Source organism: Aotus nancymaae, unplaced genomic scaffold, assembly GCF_030222135.1.
Source record: "Aotus nancymaae isolate 86718 unplaced genomic scaffold, 86718_ANA_hifiasm-v0.15.2.pri h1tg000036l, whole genome shotgun sequence".
NCBI classification, from domain to species: domain Eukaryota; kingdom Metazoa; phylum Chordata; class Mammalia; order Primates; family Aotidae; genus Aotus; species Aotus nancymaae.
The window spans coordinates 23,499,530-23,518,442 of NW_026988450.1; the positions used below are offsets into that span (position 1 = coordinate 23,499,530).

At 36.6% G+C, this 18,913-nt stretch overlaps 1 protein-coding gene across 17 annotated transcripts in view; it reads right to left on the bottom strand.

Annotated features, from left to right (window-relative positions):
- Positions 1-18,913, bottom strand: part of STAU2 (staufen double-stranded RNA binding protein 2) — a 355,158-nt gene that overhangs the window by 113,386 nt on the left and 222,859 nt on the right. The gene's annotated exons all lie outside the window — the stretch shown is intronic.

Here is an 18,913-nt window from a genome sequence, read left to right on the forward strand (position 1 = left end):
GTGAGACCAACCTGGGCAACACAGGGAGACCCTATTTCTATAAAAAATTTTTTTTTTAATTAGCTGGGTGTAGTGTGCCCAGGAGTTTGAGGCTGCAGTGAGCCAGAACTGCACCATTGCACTTCAGCCTGGGTGACAGAGTGAGACCCTGTCTCAAAAGTACAAAAAAATTAAAAAATGAGAGTCTGACAACTTTAAGGTCTGAAAAGAGACATTTACCATCTATTCGCTCTAAAGGCTGTTACCTGTGAGGCTTCATCTATGTAACAATAACCCTGGCCTCCACAACCATTCCCTTTATATAAGCATTTATTTCTAAACTGGATTCAAGTCGTTAGACAAAGCTCTTTCAACCAATTGCCAATCAGAAAATCTTTGAATCTACCTATGACCTGTAAGCCACCCACCTCCTCCACTCCCCACCCAGCCCATCCACAGCTTCAACACATTCTGCCTCCTTAGGTTGAACCAATATACACCTTCCAAGTATTGATTTGATTTTATCTATAATTCCTGTCTCCCTAAAATGTAACTCCAGTGCCTAGGGCACACTTTCTCAGGACCTCTGGTCTGTTCCCTGAGACTGTTCCCTGGCTCTGGTCACTCACTGGCTCAGAATAAACTTCTTTAAAAATACCTCAGAGTTTGGTTTTTCTATCAACAATTTAAGATTTATTTTTTATGAATTATATCATTTTGCTGCCTTTGGTACTCTAACATGTGAGCAACCAATCTTGATTTTTATAATGTTATAGAGCTTCTTCTGGATTTATAAAACTACTATAAATTGATATTTTGTTTCTCATGATTTTACAAAAACTATTCCACTGAAAGGTGAGTTATAAATTTCAATATATCAATTAAATAAGATGACTTTCTTTGAAATTTGCAAATCTATAATTTTTAAGACAAGTGTTCTAGTTTGATTTGTAATCTCATAAACCTAGAAGAGATACTATACTTGAGATGCTATACTAAGTTTCCTAGTTTGATATGTACTCTTCTAAACCCAGATGAGATACTATACTTGTGCATTTTGATATTGACTTTGCCGGTCTAAAGACTTCCTTTTTCTCTGAAGAGAAAATCAGCAAGTATTCATAGAATCACTTCAAATATTCATAGAATTTAAGAAACAGACCAGGCATTGTGGTTCACACCTGTAATCCCATCACTTTGGGAAGCCAAGGTGGGAGAATTGCTTGAAGCCAGGAGTTTGCAACCAGCCTGGGCAACATACAGAGATGAGACCCTGTTTTTATTTAAATGAATGAATGAATGAATGGATGCATGAATGTCTTAAAATAAATTACATAAAAAGCTAGGTATGTGAATTTTTTTCATGCTGGTTTAAAAATATGAGAGACCATTCAAATAAAAATTTAAATTTCCTACCCCCACCTCTGAAAAGAAGTTAAATCTAACTATTTCCTGCAGGGCTAGAAGTCCTTGATGTTGCAGGACTACTTAATATTTTACTAATCTTAGCAGGGACCTGGGCTAACTGCTTGTCTGTCAGATGTTTTTAATGGCTACCTTCTATGGAACAGAAGAAATGAGGAGGGTATGAAAAAGACCTATGTTTAAAGAAAGTTGCTTGTTAGATCATTCAGGAACTATAAAGGCCTGTATAGTCATATGTGATATATAGCATAATCACTGTGTTAAAAAAACATATATTTGATTAGTACACCTCAGATTCATTAGCTACGGAGTTGACGTCACCGCAGTAGGTAGCAATTCCACTGTAGCTACTGCACAGAAGCCCTGCACAGAAGAGTACAGGCAGCAAGGAGCTGAAAAGTGACAGTTTAACACTAAATCTTAGGAGATTAAAAACATGCTGGATTCTTGCAGCATCTGTACCCTAGTTATACAAAAGACCTAAATCTTTATTAACACAAAATAGCATATTCTTGGCAAGACACAGAGCCGCTTTCTTTCATAAATATTGACCTAAAAAGGAGATTAAGTTGGCTTTAAAACTTTCTTAACTACCACTTTTTTGGATCACTTGATGACATGTAAGTTACTGAATTTATTTGAGTTAACTACAGTCAACAGTACAAATCTACATTATGTTAGTTCTATTTGTAACTAATGAATTAACGTATAATAAGTAAACAAAGTTAGTTTATCCATGGAAAGTATACAGAACTGTAGCTGGGTCATGATTAGCATTAATAATAAATATCAGATAATATTATTATTATAACACATCCATTCATAATGTAATAAAATAAATGACAAGATATATAAATACTGAGAGTAATATTAATGAGAATATGTTACTGTCTCTTGTTTTTTTCCCCAATCCTTTTCATAACTAACACCATATCCATGCCTTTGTAATAAAAATGTGAACATATATTTAACATGCTCAGTCATGTACCAGTGTTTTAGTTGATACATAACCTGTTTCACTCTAAATGCAATATGCTTGTCACATTAATGCCTCTAAAGGGACAAGGATAAATGAATGAATGAAATCATTTTACATAGATTGAGACACAACTTGGAATTATCTTTTCTCTCTTTTAAAATTCCTGTTTTAGATAAGCTTTGAAAATTACATGCTTATATTTGATAATCAAAATCTGGCAGTGATGTGTGAAGATTTATTTTTTTGTATAAACCAGGGATAAAAATTGTCTAACAAATGCAACAGATGTGCTGTCAGCATTGTTTAGTGGTATAATAACATTCTTACTGTAAATGACAAGCATGTACATGACAAAAATCCTAAATGTTTGCTCTCTGCTTTTTAGTTTCTGTTAACTATGCCAGTGAAGGTCTAGGGAGACAGTCTATTGGGACATAAATTACACTTACACACACATACACAAACAATTATTTTAGTTTTACATTTCCAACAAAAGAAAATGCTAAGTGATTTTTTTTTTTTTTAATAAGACAAGGTTTCACCATGTTGGTCAGGCTGGTCTTGAACTTCTGACCTCGTGATCCGTCCACCTCGGCCTCCCAAAGTGCTGGGATTACAGGCGTGAGCCACCACACCCGGCCAATACTAAGTGATTTTTAGCAGTCAGCTTCATGTATACCAGAAAAGGAACTTCCCTCTTTTACATATGTAAATGAATGTATATGGGTATGTCAAAACATGAGTGCATACTGCAAAAGAAGCCACATTAAAAGGGCTTTGTAAAGAACTAACTTTTTTTTTTTTTTTTTTTTTTGAGACAGAGTTTCGCTCTTGTTACCCAGGCTGGAGTGCAATGGCATGATCTCGGTTCACTGCAACCTCCGCCTCCTGGGTTCAGGCAATTCTTCTGCCTCAGCTTCCTGAGTAGCTGGGATTACAGGCACGCGCCACCATGCCCAGCTAATTTTTTGTATTTTTAGTAGAGACGGGGTTTCACCATGTTGACCAGGATGGTCTCGATCTCTTGACCTCGTGATCCACCCGCCTTGGCCTCCTAAAGTGCTGGGATTATAGGCGTGAGCCACCGTGCCTGGCCTTAGAACTAACCTTTTAATAAGAAAAATTCTTTTCAATATTAAAGGAAAATTACGGCTATATAGGCAGTCAGTACACCATCAAACTAATATAAATTCTTCTCTCAATGGGGCACACTCTACTATTTCTAATGTATTAGAACTCTATTGTATTGAATATCACTTCAAAAAATAGGTATCAAAGCCAAGACCTTACAAGTTTTACAATATACTGACTTAATTAATAATAGCATTTGTTTTTTTGCAAAAATATTTTAACATGGAATCACAGATTTTTTTTCTACTCAGGAATAATAGATTTTTCAAACTGTATAATATATATTTGAATTTAAAATACAGTTACATTTATAATGACAGACCATTTATGACTTCCACATCCAAACACGATGAGATAGATTTATTTTTCCCTATTTTTCCTGCTTAACTACAAGTAAAACCTCTGGACGTTATACATAAAATAAACATAAGATGATTCAGAAATGTGGAGAGGAGGAAGGCTAACTAGGGTCTTTGGGACCCAAGGAATAATACAGTGGTGAATTCCTGGGTTTTCTTTTTGCTTCACATATCCTGAGCTAGGTACTAGAAAAGCCAGCAACTTGAAAGTGCCCATGGGTATAGAGGAGAAAAAAAACCCTAAGAAAGTCTGCTCTTTCTAACTAAAAAACCAGAAAAATAATAATATAACAAGATAGAAATCTTTTAGACAGTAACTGCCTTACTCCAGGCAAACACTATGGAAAAAAATGGTAGATTCACCTCCATCCCCAATAGCAAAGGTCAATTTGGAGGCCTATAACTTTCACCCTTGCCAGATTGTAATGAGGTGACCCAATTTCCTTGCTGAAGTTGTGACAGAGATGGCCAAATGAGTAATCAGGACTTCTATCCCTGTTGGATCCCTGGACAGTCACCTCTACCTGGCAATGATGGGGCATCCTACTCCTCCGTGTCAGGACAGGCATGGTGGAAGGTCAGGACTTTCACCACCACCTAGCTAGAGCAATATCTCTCCCTCCCAAGATGTCAACAGAGGCTATGTGGAAAATGTGAACTTCCAGTAACAAGGCAGTACCCCTATTCCCTAACTGGTACAATGAAAGAGGAGGCTTATTGAAACAGAAGTTTTAGGAACACAGCACTCAAAATGTCCAAAATTCAGCAGAAAATCACCCTTATACCAAGAACCACAATAATCCCAACTTGAATGAGAAAAGGCAATCATCAGATTCCAACAAGATTTCACAGATGACAGGCTTATCTGACAAGTATTTAAAGTAACCATCATAAAAATGTTTAAATAAGCAATTATACACACACTCTTGAAACAGATTTAGAAAAACAGTCTCACCAAAGAAATACAAGGTAACTCAGTAGATGGGCTTAATAGCAAAATGGAGAAAACAGAGGAAAGTATCAGTGAACTTGAAGATAGAAAAATATAAACTCCAAAAAACAGACTGAGAAAAAAAAAACAGAGCTTCAAGGGTCTGTGAGATCATAACAAACAATATCATACTTGTGTTATCAGAGTCCCAGAAGGAGAAGAGATAATAAGTGGGACTGAAAAAAATTCAAAAAAATAATGGCTTAAAATTTACCCAGTTTTGGTAAAATATAAACCTACACCTTTAAGAGGCTGGGTAAGCCCCAACAGGATAAAAACAAACAAACTGACACACAATCAAACTTCTGAAAATTAAAAGCTAAGAAAAATCTCGAAAGAAGTGAGAAACAACTCCTGACCTACAGAAGTAAAAGAACGATAGTAGTTTCTCGACAGAAACCACAAATGCCAGAAGGAACTGGAGGAACTGGCATAATGTTTTTCAAATGTTGAAAGAACTGTCAGCCCAGATTTTAGTATCCAGAAAAGATATCCTTGAGAAAGGAAGAAAAACCCAAAACATTCTCAAATACAAAGAACCAGAGTTTGTCACGAGCATACCTATCCTGAAACAATGGCTAAAATTAAGTTACTGAAACAGAAAGAAAATGATAAAAGCAGGAAGAACGAACACAAAAAAGAGTATGACTATTGGTAAATACAATAGGTTTTCCTTCTCTTTTTGAAGTTTCTAAATTATATTTGACATTTGAAGCAAACACTATATAGCACTGTCTAATGTGGTTCTAAAAGCATGTAGAGGCAGTATGTTATAAAGAGTCATATAAAGAGGGCTAAGATGAGCACAGGATATCACTTCCATGATAGTCTTACCAAAAATGCACAAACTCAATCTAATCATTTGAAAACATCAGGAGAACTCAAATTCAAAAACATTTTACAAAATAAGCGATCGATTTTCTTCAAAAGGGTTAAGATTATGAAAGACTGAAGAACTGATACTCGATTGGAAGAGACTTGAGAGACATGATGACTAAATGCAATGTGGATCCTAGACTAGATTCTGGACCAGAAAAAGGACATTAGTAGAAAAACCGACAAAATTTTAATAATATCTGTACATTAGTTAAGAGTATTATATCATTTTAAATTTCCTGGTACTGATAATTTTACTGTGGTAATATAAGTAGTTACAATAAAGTCAGCACTATTTTTTTTTTACTTTTTTGAAAGTTTAAAATCCCTTTTTAAGGGCCATTTACAATATGAAATAAAATAATTAGTGCTATGAATTAAGGAGATTTGAAGGTAGCCAAGAGCCTATTAAGAATAGATAATAAACAAGTTTTTCTTTGCATGCCAGAATTTTATATTACAAGAGTCTTAAAACAATGAGAAAAGGGAATTTGTGGGGATTAAATTTTCTCTTAATTAGAAAAACAAAGTCAATGAGGCAATGTGGTACTGTCTAACTCTGATATGGAAAAGAAAAAGGATGAAGAAAAAGTTTCTAGTATAAAGGCCTGGAAACCTGTAATATCAAAAGCTTCAAGAAAAAGGGGAGTAAAAGCTTTCTCCTTAAGTCAGAGTTTTAGAGGAAAAGAGGCAATAACATAGGCCTATGCATGAGAATCATAGTAATGGGGACCAAGAAACTTGAACCAAGAAACATCCACACATACTACTTGATTTGCAAAAGAAGTAAGTTGGTACTTAAGCTACATATTCAAACTGGTAGCAAATATTACTACCTATGACAGATTCTTTTTTTAGACAGTCCTATTTTTACTCTAGGAAAGCCTTTCTAGCACTACCTCAACCTTCTTCCCTATCATTCACTTTACTGCAAAAAGTATATACTAGATCAGGCATGGTGGCTCACACCTGTAATCCCAGCACTTTGGGAAGCCAAGGTGAGTGGATCATGAGGTCAAGAGATCAAGACCATCCTGGCCAACATAGTGAAAGCCCATCTCTACTAAAAATACAAACATTAGCTGGGCGTGGGAGTGCACACCTGTAGTCCCAGCTACTTGGAAGGCTGAGGCAGGAGAATCACTTCAACCTGGGAGGCAGAGGTTGCAGTGAGCTGAGATTGCACCACTGCACTCCAGCCTGGGAGACAGAGCGAAACTCTGTCTCAGAAAAAAAAAAAAGTTTGCACCAAAGTCACCCTAATGGGGAACAATAACCACATAAATATCAACTCTATTAAATTTTTCTATGCAGCATTTGACACCAAATTTGATAGAGTCAGGAGAGACTACTGTCCCAGAAGCTAAAAGAAAGGAAAGTCCAAGAAGAAAGTTTGGATTTGAGTCCAGCCAGATTAAGTGCCTCCAAAAATAAAACTCAAAACTATTCAGAGGACTGTAAACAGAATCCAAAGTCTCTATAATATATCATTCACAAATGTCAGGATGCAATCCAACATTACTTAACCTAGAATAAACAGAAAAAGGTGACTCATACTCAAAAGAAAAGGCAATCAAGACACCAAACTCAATACATCCGCTGTTGAAACTAGGGGGGAAAGTGGTTTTTAATGCACCTATGCCAACTATATTTAAGAATGGAAAGGCGGAGAGATCCAAGATGGCTGATGATTAGCAGCTCGGGCACGTACCTCCCAGTGAAAGCACAAAGAACGAGAGGACGCCACACTTTCAGACGAATATTAGTTGCTCACGGACCACGAGATTCCCAGTGGAGGAGCTCCACGGGTCGCCAGGGCGACTCTTGTGGCCGGCGTGGCGGTTTTGCTGGTGCCTTAGCACGCCAGTTCTTGGTGCAGAGTCCGGAGATTTCCGGGCAGAAAAGCACCATCAATCTTAACACTGCTGTTTTGGCCAGCTCAGTGGATTGCTCAGATTTCGGCGCAGGGAATCAACAAGTTGGACGTCAGAGACCCAGTTAGAAAGTCGGTAATTATAAAGACGACAGACGGACAAATATATAATGAAGGGAAGAAACCACCGTAAAAAGGTAGAGAATACTCAAAATCAGAATGCCTCTTCCTCTACAGGGGATTGCAATTCCTCATCAGTAACGGAACAAGGCTTAATAGATTACACGTGTGTTCCAATAACAGAAGCAGGTTTCAAAACGTGGGTGATAAGAAACTTCTGTGAATTAAAAGAACTTGTTCTAACCCAATGCAAAGAAACTAAGAACCTTGAAAAAAGGTTTGACGAAATGTTAACGAGAATGGACAATTTAGAGAAGAATATAAGTGAATTGATGGAGCTGAAAAACACAACACGAGAACTTCGCGAAGCATGCACAAGTTTAAACAGTCGAATTGATCAAGCAGAAGGAAAGATATCAGAAGTCGAGGACCAGCTCAGTGAAATGAAACGAGAAGACAAGAATGCAGAAAAAAGGATGAAAAGGAATGAGCAAAGTCTCCAGGAAATATGGGACTATGTGAAAAGACCTAATTTACGTTTGATAGGTGTACCTGAATGTGATGAAGAGAATGAATCCAAGTTGGAAAATACTCTTCAGGATATCATTCAGGAAAATTTCCCCAACCTGGCAAGGCAGGGTAATATTCAACTCCAGGTAATACAGAGAACACCACAAAGATATTCTTCAAGAAGACCAACCCCAAGGCACATAATCGCCAGATTTATTAGGGTTGAAATGAAGGAGAAAATACTAAGGGCAGCCAGAGAGAAAGGTCAGGTTACCCATAAAGGGAAACCTATCAGACTTACAGCAGATCTCTCAGCAGAAACCCTACAAGCCAGAAAAGAGTGGGGACCAATATTTAACATCCTTAAAGAAAAGAACTTTCAACCCAGAATTTCCTATCCAGCCAAACTATGCTTTATAATCGAAGGAAAAATTAAATCCTTTGCGAACAAACAAGTACTTAGAGAGTTCACCACCACCAGGCCTGCTTTACAAGAGCTTCTGAAAGAAGCACTATACATATAAAGGAACAACCAATATCAGCCTTTCCAAAAATATATCAAAAAGCAAAGAACTTTAACACAATAAAAAATTTACATCAACTAATGGGCAAAACAGCCAGCTAGCATCAAACGCCGGTATTAAACTTATATATATTTTAATTGGATAAAAAGCCAAAACCCATCGGTATGCTGCATCCGGGCCCATCTTACATGTAACAATACACAAAGACTCAAAGAGAAGGAGGAAGATTTACCAATCAAACAGAGAGTAAAAATAAACTAATAAACAAAAAGCAGGAGATGCAATTCTCGCCTCTGATAAAGTAGACTTTAAAGCAACAAAGATCAAAAGAGGCGAGGAATGACATTACAAAATGGCAAAAGGATCAATGCAACAAGAAGAGCTAACGATTCTATAGATCAACGAGATAGAAAATTAACAAGGATATTCAGAACTTGAACTCAGACCCGGAACAAGTAAACTTAATAAACATTTATACAACTCTCCACTTCAAATACACAAAACATACATTACCACCTCACACCTATTCCAAAGGTGACTATATAATTGGAAGTAAATCACTCCTCAGTAATCGCATAGCATTTCATAGGTTTAAATTAAATATTGGTTGGCTGTTTGTTTGTTATCTTCTTCCCTTATTCCTTCCTGACTACATCATTAAGTATAATTATCAGTATAAAAGAGGTTTTCAATACCCATTACTAAATTGCATTCTAGCCTGGGCAAGAAAGCAATACTCCCATTCTCTCTCCCTCTTTCTTTTCCTTCCCCCTCCTCCCCATTCTCTCTCTCTTTCTCTTCCTTTTTCCTCCTTCCTATTCTCTCTCTCTCTTTCTCTTTAAAAAAAAAAAAAAAAAAAAAAGAATGGCAAAAGTACAAATGACGACATAAAAATAATCAGCCAGCCTCCCTACCAACATGAGGAAACAGAAAAAGTGAGAATAGAAAAAGATAGTGGAAAACAGAACACTAAATTCTTCCATGCCGTGAACACAGATAAGCAACACTTGCAAGAATAGGGAGAGGGTCAGAAAAAAAAAAAAAAAAAAAAAAAAAAGAATGGAAAGGCAAATATATCTGCAATGGATGAACGGATAGAAAATCTCAGCAGAGAAACAGAAACTAATGAAAAGGACCATATAGAAATTCTAGAAATGAAAAATATAATTACGCAAAGTAAAAAAAAAATACTGGATTAAGGAGACAGAAGTCACTGAACTTATAGGTCAATAGAAATTGTATAATCTGGGCCAGGCATGGTGGTGGTTTGTGCCTGTAATCCCAGCACTTTGGAAGGCCAAGGCAGGTGGATCTCTTGAGGTGAGGAACTCAAGACCAGCCTGACCAATATGGTGAAACCCCATCTCTACTATAAATACAAAAATTAGCCAGGAATTATGGTGGGTGCCTGTAGTTCCAGCTACTCGGGAGGCTGAGGCAGAAGAATCACTTGAACCCAGCAGGCAGAGTTTGCAGAGTGAGCCAAGAAGGCACCACTGCACTCCACGCTGGGTGACAGAATGACTTCATCAAAAAAAAAAAAAAAGAAAGAAATTGTACAATCTGAAATTAAGAGAAAAAATATAATATAAATAATGTCTCAAGGAATCTGTGGGTCAATATCTAAAATGCATGTAAATGAAATCCCAGACAGAAAACACAGAATAAAGGAGACAAAAATTATTTGAAAAAAATGGCCAAAAATTTTCCCTAATTTATTAAAACAATAAATATACAGATTAAAGAAAGGAAGAGACACATTGAGTTGAACAGTGTATCCAAAAAGATAGGTCCAAGTGCTTAGCCCTAGTACCTTTGAATGTGACCTTATTTGAAAATAAAGTATTTGCAGATGTAATTAAAGATCTAGGAATAAGATCATTCTGAATTTAGGGTAGACTCTAAATCTAATAACAAGTCCCCTTATACAAGACAGCAAAGAAGAATACACACACACACAGAGGAGAAGGCCATGTGAAGATGGAAGCAGAAACTGGAATGATTAATCTACAAGCCAAGGAAAACCAAGATTTGCTGTGGTAGTCACAAAAAGCTAGAAAAGAGGCACAGAAAAGACTCTTCCTCAGAGCCTCTAGAAGAAACCAACTCCTGCTGATGCTTTGATTTCAGACTTCCGGCCTCCACAACTGTGAGAGAAAAATTTATTTTGTTCAATCCAATGTTTTTTTTCTTCTTCTTCTTCTTTTTGAGACAGAGTTTCACTCGTTACCCAGGCTGGAGTGCAATGGCGCGATCTCGGCTCACCGCAACCTCTGCCTCCTGGGTTCAGGCAATTCTCCTGCCTTACCCTCCTGAGTAGCTGGGATTACAGACGCGCACCACCATGCACAGCTAATTTTTTCTATTAGTAGAGACGGGGTTTCACCATGTTGACCAGGATGGTCTCAATCTCTTGACCTCGTGATCCACCTGCCTCGGCCTCCCAAAGTGCTGGGATTACAGGCTTGAGCCACTGCGCCCGGCCTCCAATGTGTTTTTATATAATCAATTATATAATGGATATCTTACATTTAGAGATTTTCCCATATTTTGAATTGTTTTCTTTTAACAGATGTCAAGTTTACCAGTTAGTAATTAGTAATTCAATGAATATTTGAAAAGAATTGGTAGAGTTCCAGCTTCTGACAACAGAAGAATGAATTCACTGGACAAAATCTTTTGCAGATAAATCAGGCAGATAACCATGGCAGATATTTTCCTTGAAAGATCAAAACTTATACAGTAAGACTTACGAGTTTATGACTTTTTTTTCAATCTTGTGATTCCTATAGTTCTACTGGTGGAAAACTGCAGTCTTACCCACTGAGGGAGGCAGAGGAAAGAGTTTAGGGTTGGCAAATAAGCTAGACAAAGAAATCCTAGGAGCAAGATGCAGACGTGGCACAACATTAAATCTGAATCCTTTACCCAAATTCCAGCTGACTGATAAACTTCACATGCACACGGGAGATTTTGGAATGTTCAAGGTAAAAGTAGACAGAAACCAGTGAGAACTGGTTGATATTTGAAAGTCTGCTACTTTTTTAATAGAGTGCAGACCTGGTCTGAATGTAGCTCAAATGATTGAACACTAAGGCTTTACAGGCCTGGAGTATTAATGGGTGTGTGGCTGGCTGATCAGCTAGAAATTTAGGGGAGAAAATGCTACAGAGTACAAAAGGCAAAGAAAGTGGGCACCAAAATATAAGCATAAACAGCCCAAATATTTGGCTTTCACTATTTGATGCAAGCACAAGGGAGACCATAACAGAAAAAGCTGCAGTTATAAGGTAGAAATACTGAGTAGAGTAGAGCAGTTAAGGGATCCCACCATGGGGAAGATAAAGCTCGCAGTTTTAGCTCAAGCAACTTAACCAAAAACCAAAACCAAAATAAAAATATTAATCTGAGGAAGAAATGATGATCCAGAGTTGCAACATGGTATCCACAATGTCCATTTTCTTTTAACAGAAACTAAAGACATGCAAAAATCAGGCAAGGGGCAAACCACACTCATGAATAAGGCAGTCAACAGAAATTGACTCCTAATAGGTCCAGCTGTTGGGCTTAGTTGACAAAAAACTTCAAAGCAGGTATGATATAGATGTTCAAAGAATTAAAAGAAAATATAATCTCAATAACTATACTGATATGAAATCTCAACAGAAAAAAGGAACTATAAAAAACAATCAAATGGAAATGTCAGATGTGAAAAATAGAACAAAATGAAAAATTTATTATAGGGGCTCAAGAGCAAACTGGAGAGGACAGAGGGAAGAATCTGTAAGAATCTATAAACCTGAAGGTAGAACAATTGAAATTACATAACCCAAAAGACTAAAGAAATATAAATGGAGCCTCTGAGACCTGTGGGAGAGTAACAGAGGTTTAACATATGTGCAACTGGAGTTCTGAAAGGAAAGGAGAAAAAAACTAGAAAACTTTTTTGGAAAAAATAGTGGTCCAAAACATTCCAAAAGTGATTTTAAAAAAACAACAACAACATAGCATTATTTTACAGTTCTAAGAAGCTAAATGAATCCCAAACTAGATTAAAAACACTCCTACATGTAGTATAGTCAAATTGGTGAAAAACAAAGATATACAAAGTATCTTAATGCTTTAAGTATTAAGACGAGAGATTTCTTACATAAGCCTAGACAAAACATAACACATGACGTATATGGTGCTGTAACAACTGGCTATCCTATGAGAAAAAAACAAATTGCAACCCTTACTCCAAAGCATACATTAAAAATTAACTTTAAGTGGGTCTTAGCATTAAACATAAAAGCTAAAACCATTAAATGTCCACAAAACCATTAAATGTCCATAAGAAAACTTAAGATAAAATGTTGGTGTTCTTAGGGTAGTCAAAGATTCCTCAGATGAGACCAAAAAGGCATAAACCTTAGGGGAGAAAATTAAAAATTTTACTATATTGAAATTGAAAAAGCTCTGTTTTTCAAAGGATCACATTAAGATAACAAAAGACAAGTCATAGGAAGGGAGGTAATATTTGTAATGCAAATGATTATGACCAGAATTTAAAGAACTCTTATAAATCAATAATTACAGGAGAAAATCCCAATTAAAAACTGGGCAAAAGATGTAGCCACTTGGCAAAGATATACAAATGACCAATAAGCACATGAAATGAAGTTCATATCATTTGTCATCAGTGAAATACAAACTAAAATATCAGTGAGACACCATTATACTCTCAATAGAATAAGACTGACCATATTAACGTGTACAACCCTCATACGTTGCTGGTAGGAATGTAATGTATGTAATACATTTTAAAAGAATCGAAAGTTTCTTATAAAATTGTATGTATACTTACCATATGATCCAGCAATTCCACTCCAAGGTATTTTCCCAAGAGAAACGGAAACAAATGTCTGCACAAAATCTTGTAAATAAATGTTCATAAACAGCTTTATTCATAATAGCCCCAAAGTAAAAACAACCCAAATGTCCATGAACAGGTAAACTGAAACAATGTGTGGTATATACGCATACAATAAACTAATTCCTAGCAATAAAACTACGGATACATGAAACATGCATGAATTTCTAAATATACTGAGTGAAAGATGCCAGATACAAAACTGTGAATACTATATGATTCCACCTATATGAAATCCGTGAAAAGGCAAAACTAATTTTTAGTGTCAGAAAGGATTGTGTGGTTGTCTGGAGGTGAGGAAAATCAGTGGCAAAGAGTCAGAGGAAAATTTTTTGTGATAAGAGTCCCATCTTGATTATGGTGGTAGTATAGATTTTGGTTAACTGTACACATTTTTCAAAACTCATCAAACTATACAATTAATAATGGGTGTGTTTTATTACATGTAAATTATACATCAATAAGTTGATTAAAACACATGTAGTTATCTCTGACACAACTGAAGACACTAAGTCATGGTTTAAATTTTGCATAAATAATCATAATAAACCTCATAATTAACTAATTTCCAAGCAATTGTTACATTAGGAGCTTAACACCACTTAAAGTTATTGTATGTGTTCAGATGTGTTCAAGGTGCCGTTGCACCTATACCCAACCCTCCCCTCTTCCACACTACCATTCTGATGTTAGCTGATTGAGAGCAGAAACCCTGGCTATCATATTCATGCTATATACTCAGTGCCAGGTTGTGTACCTGGTCCCTGGCAGGTGCTCAATACATACTGATTGAATTCATGAATAAATGAATCCCTTACATGTTAGTATGAATCTAGAATCTCTTGTAGGCCTTTGTCCACTCTCCCTGGGCAATATTATCTGTTTTTGTGGCTTCTGTTACATCTATACACTGATGACTCTCAAATCTGTATGTTCTATGTTCACTTACTGATCACTAGACCCATTTCAACTGCCTACTGGACAACTCCATGTGAATGTCCCACAAGCAACCCAAATTCCACGTTTAAAATAGAACTCATTAACTTCCTCTAAGTTTATTCATCTCATCCATACTAAAAACAAAATGTTGCCTAAAACATCTCACACTCATACTATCTCACTTACCCCCTCAAATGGTCTCTACTTACTTTTCAACACATGTAAATCTAGCTTCCACCCTAACCATTAGGCTAGTGAAAGCATCCTCTCTGAAGCCAGCACAAGAGATCATTTAATTTCCTCAACTGAAGCTTAGACAACTATACTCTAGATACACTCCTCCATGCCCAATAGCTCTGTCTTAACTCAATCTCTACTTTTTCTGTCCTGGGTTCATGTAAACCAGTCTAATTGGTCTTTCTGTTATCAAGTCTGTCTCTTTCTTGTCTAGTTCATCTTTTACACTGCTGACAGAATTATTTTTCTGTTAACCAACCATGTCGCTTCTGTTTTTAGAGACAAGTCAGTGGTCTTTGTCTAATGGCTAAAAAAATTCTAACTCCCAATAACACACACATTTTTTCAGCCTCCTCACTAGCCACTTTCACTTTATTTTCTAAAACATTATGCCCTTTTGTCTTCAGTACTCTGATGCTATAATTCCTTTTCTTCTTATCCACCTAAAAATTTGAAGTATTCTTTAAAACGTATCTCAAATATTCCCTCTGCTATGAACTCTTCCCTAATTCCTTCGGTCAGAATTGTTCATTTCCATTCACAATTCTTGACATCGCTAACCACATTTCCAAGTTAACCCTTACCGGGTTACACTTACTATGTCATTTATTATATGGGGTAGACATTGCATACATTATTTCTTGCACTATGCTACAAACATTTAATTATTTTTTATCTGACCATTGTGTAATGTTTGAGCACTGATCCCTGAAGATAGGATTAATTTTTGGTAGTGATTAATCTTCTTCTGCATATTGATTTTATTTGCTTGTCAGTCCCCAACCTGACCGTAACTCCCCGTGTCCAATATTTAGCATGCTACCCAGAATTTGCAGGCCCTTAATGAGTATTGCCCAGTGTGAATAAACAAATGTTCCATGTCCTATGCTTCAGCTGAATCAATTCCAGTGTTCAATGGGATGGTATTCTATGGACAGATTAACTTCATATCCATCTAATTTTTCATATACATGCTGAAATTATGGAAACCAGTTCACAATGTACTATCTACCACCCATATTTCCCTTAATGAGAGTTTTTCAAACTGTAAACCTAGTACTATTTTCCAGCAATGTTTCAAATGTTCCATTTTAGGACTTGATTCTGGACTTTGAGACAGAGTCTCGCTCTGTCTGTTGCCCAGGTTGTATTACGGGTGTGAGCCACCTCTTCCAGCCTGTGCTTTTCTTATATTTAAGAAAAAAAAAGGTAATAGTAAAGATTTTTTTAAAAAATTGCAAGTTTTTCAAATATCTGTTTTCTTTGACAGTTAACTCTGCTTTTCGATGTGATTATGTTAAGATGGCAGAACTTTCTAGAACCTAAAATTCATCAGGGTTTAAAATCAAGTAAAAAGAAGTAAACTACATTACTAATATGATGTTTTAGGTATGTAGTCTCAAATGTGTATTTACATATAAAATTTTATCTTAGAATAAAATCTAAAGTCCCTTCCAACTCAAAGGAGTCAGAAGTCAGAACTCTTTTTAAAAAAAATATTTATTTATTTATTGAGGCACGGTCTTGCTCTGTTACCCAGGCTGGAGTGCAGTGAGGTCTTGGCTCATTGCATCTCCACTTCCCTGGTTCAAGCAATTGTCCTGCGTCAACCTCCCAGTATCTGGGATTACAGGCGCCTGTCCCCATGCCTGGCTGATTTTTTTTTTTTTTTTTTTTTTGGTAGAGACACGGTTTCACCATGTTGGCCAGGTTGGTCTCAAACTCCTGACCTCAACTGATCTGCCTGCCTCAGCCTCTTAAAGTACTGGGATTACAGGCATGGACCACCACACCTGGCCAAGGGGTCAGAATTCTTAAATGGCTTACTCAGTTGTATATATAGTTGAGGGCAGAAATAAATTTATTAATAAAATCTATGACAGAAACAAACCAATATCCAGAAGACTATGGGCCACCATCACACATTAGTCCTAATTACAGGGACTGGTCTTCAAACATTATATGATAGTTTTTTCAAAATAAAGATTTGTAGGCAAAATTGTACCAGGTATTCTGAAATAATGCATGTAATGCCTACTTCACTATCTTATACATGAGTCCATCAATAAAGGTCAGTTTCCTCCCGAGTTTAACCATGTATCTCCTAAAGGCATGCCCCTGTTGTGTTAGAGCAATTTTTTTGCGTGTGCAAAAATCTTATACACGCAGTATTCCACATACTTGTTCTTTCTTAAGAGTTGCCTTGAGTTCTCGAGAAGAGAACAATACACATGAAATTTCAGCCACTGTCATTTGTGGGGAAAAAAAAAATCTCCTTAGATACAGCTGGATGCCGGAGAAAGGGAAATGCTGGAGTCACTTCAACGTGACTTGGAATGAGTGTATGTATGCAGCTGCCAGCCACCTGATGAGTACTATAATTAATTTTATGTCCTTAAATAAAAAATCACATCATCATCATTGCCAATCCTATCTAGCAAAAGGAACTATAATCCATCTTTAGATGAGAAATCATTTTTTTCCTTCAAATACTTGATTTTCAAATAATTCAAAGTAGTAAAATTTTCATGTTGAGTTGAAATCTCTTCTGATACAAACAGAGAAAATTATCAGACAGTTCTACTTGAAAGGACGCAAAATGACAATCTTTTTCTGCATCATGATGGCTCACTTCAGATTTACATTAAAGTTTCTGGGGTTGGAACAGCTCTTACTATGTTTATATATTACTTATACTTTGAAGTATCTTGTGTTCCTTACTACGTATGTAGGCACTGGTGCATAAAAGCTCAAAATGAGTATCTTTATTAGTGGTTATGTCCCACAGAAACATAGGGTGGGTGGTTAGTCCCAAATAGTCTATGAAATAATAATGGACTGTTTTACTCAAGGCCTGCTTGATTCTTACCTGAATTACTGTTACTCACTGCAGTTTTTATATGCACCAGGATTTCTTTCTACAAACATATTTTTTTTTAATGGAGTTTAAAATTTCAGCAAAATGAGTTGATCTAAAATTCCACTGTTTTTTTTTTTTTTTTAACGGAATCTCAATCTATCACCAGGCTAGAGTGCAGTGGTGAGATCTTGGCTCACTGCAACCTTCGCCTCCCGGGTTCAAGTGATTCTCCTGTCTCAGCCTCCTGAGTAGCTGGGACTACAGGCACATGAAACCATGCCCAGCTAATTTTTGTGTTTTTAGTAGAGACAGGGTTTCACCATGTTGGCCAGGATGGTCTTGATCTCCTGACCTGGTGATCTGCCCGCCTCAGCCTCCCAAAGTGCTGGGATTACAGGTGTGAGCCACCATGCCCGGCCCAATTCCCCTGGTTTTTATGGAAGTACAGGTATGTGTTATGTCTGAATACCTCATGGAGTTTAGCCAATATATCAAAGTCTAAAGACACCAGACACAACAGGTCAGTTTGTGTGAACTGGGGCTGCCCACTGGAAGAACAAACCTGAGTGTTAAGGTCACTAAAGGAAGAGCAAGCCTTCAGGAGAGTTCTAACACAGGGTCTTTCCAGAGTCCTGGGAAGGTAGTAGAGGTCAAATTCAAGAGAGCTTTTTAAGAATTTTGAAGATTTTAATGGCAAATCAGAGCAGCATCTGCTGACCAAACCCACAAATATGTTTTGCTCATTGTAGTCTAAGTAATTTCTTACGGTTTTATACCATTTGCTTAATAGCCTAAATGAACATTTGAGCTCAGAGGCAACACGGTAAGTTATGTTTCAATTACAAATTAAAAATGGGGGGAAAACACACAATTGCCCTTCCATATCCATGGGTTATGCATCCAAATATCAACAATATTTAAAAAGAATAAAAAATACCAAAAAAGCAATATAGTATAACATCATTTACGTAGCATTTACATTGTATTATTATAAGGCATCTAGACATGATTAAAAGTGTAAGGGAGGATACATGTAAGTTATATGTAAATACTATAACATTTTATATAAGGAACTTGAGCATCCATGAACTTTGGTATCCTTGGGGGTCCTACAACCAATCCTTCCGGTAGATACCAAGGGACAACTATATTCCTAAGTGTGGGTAGATATGTACATGGATGATTTCTTTCTCCATAT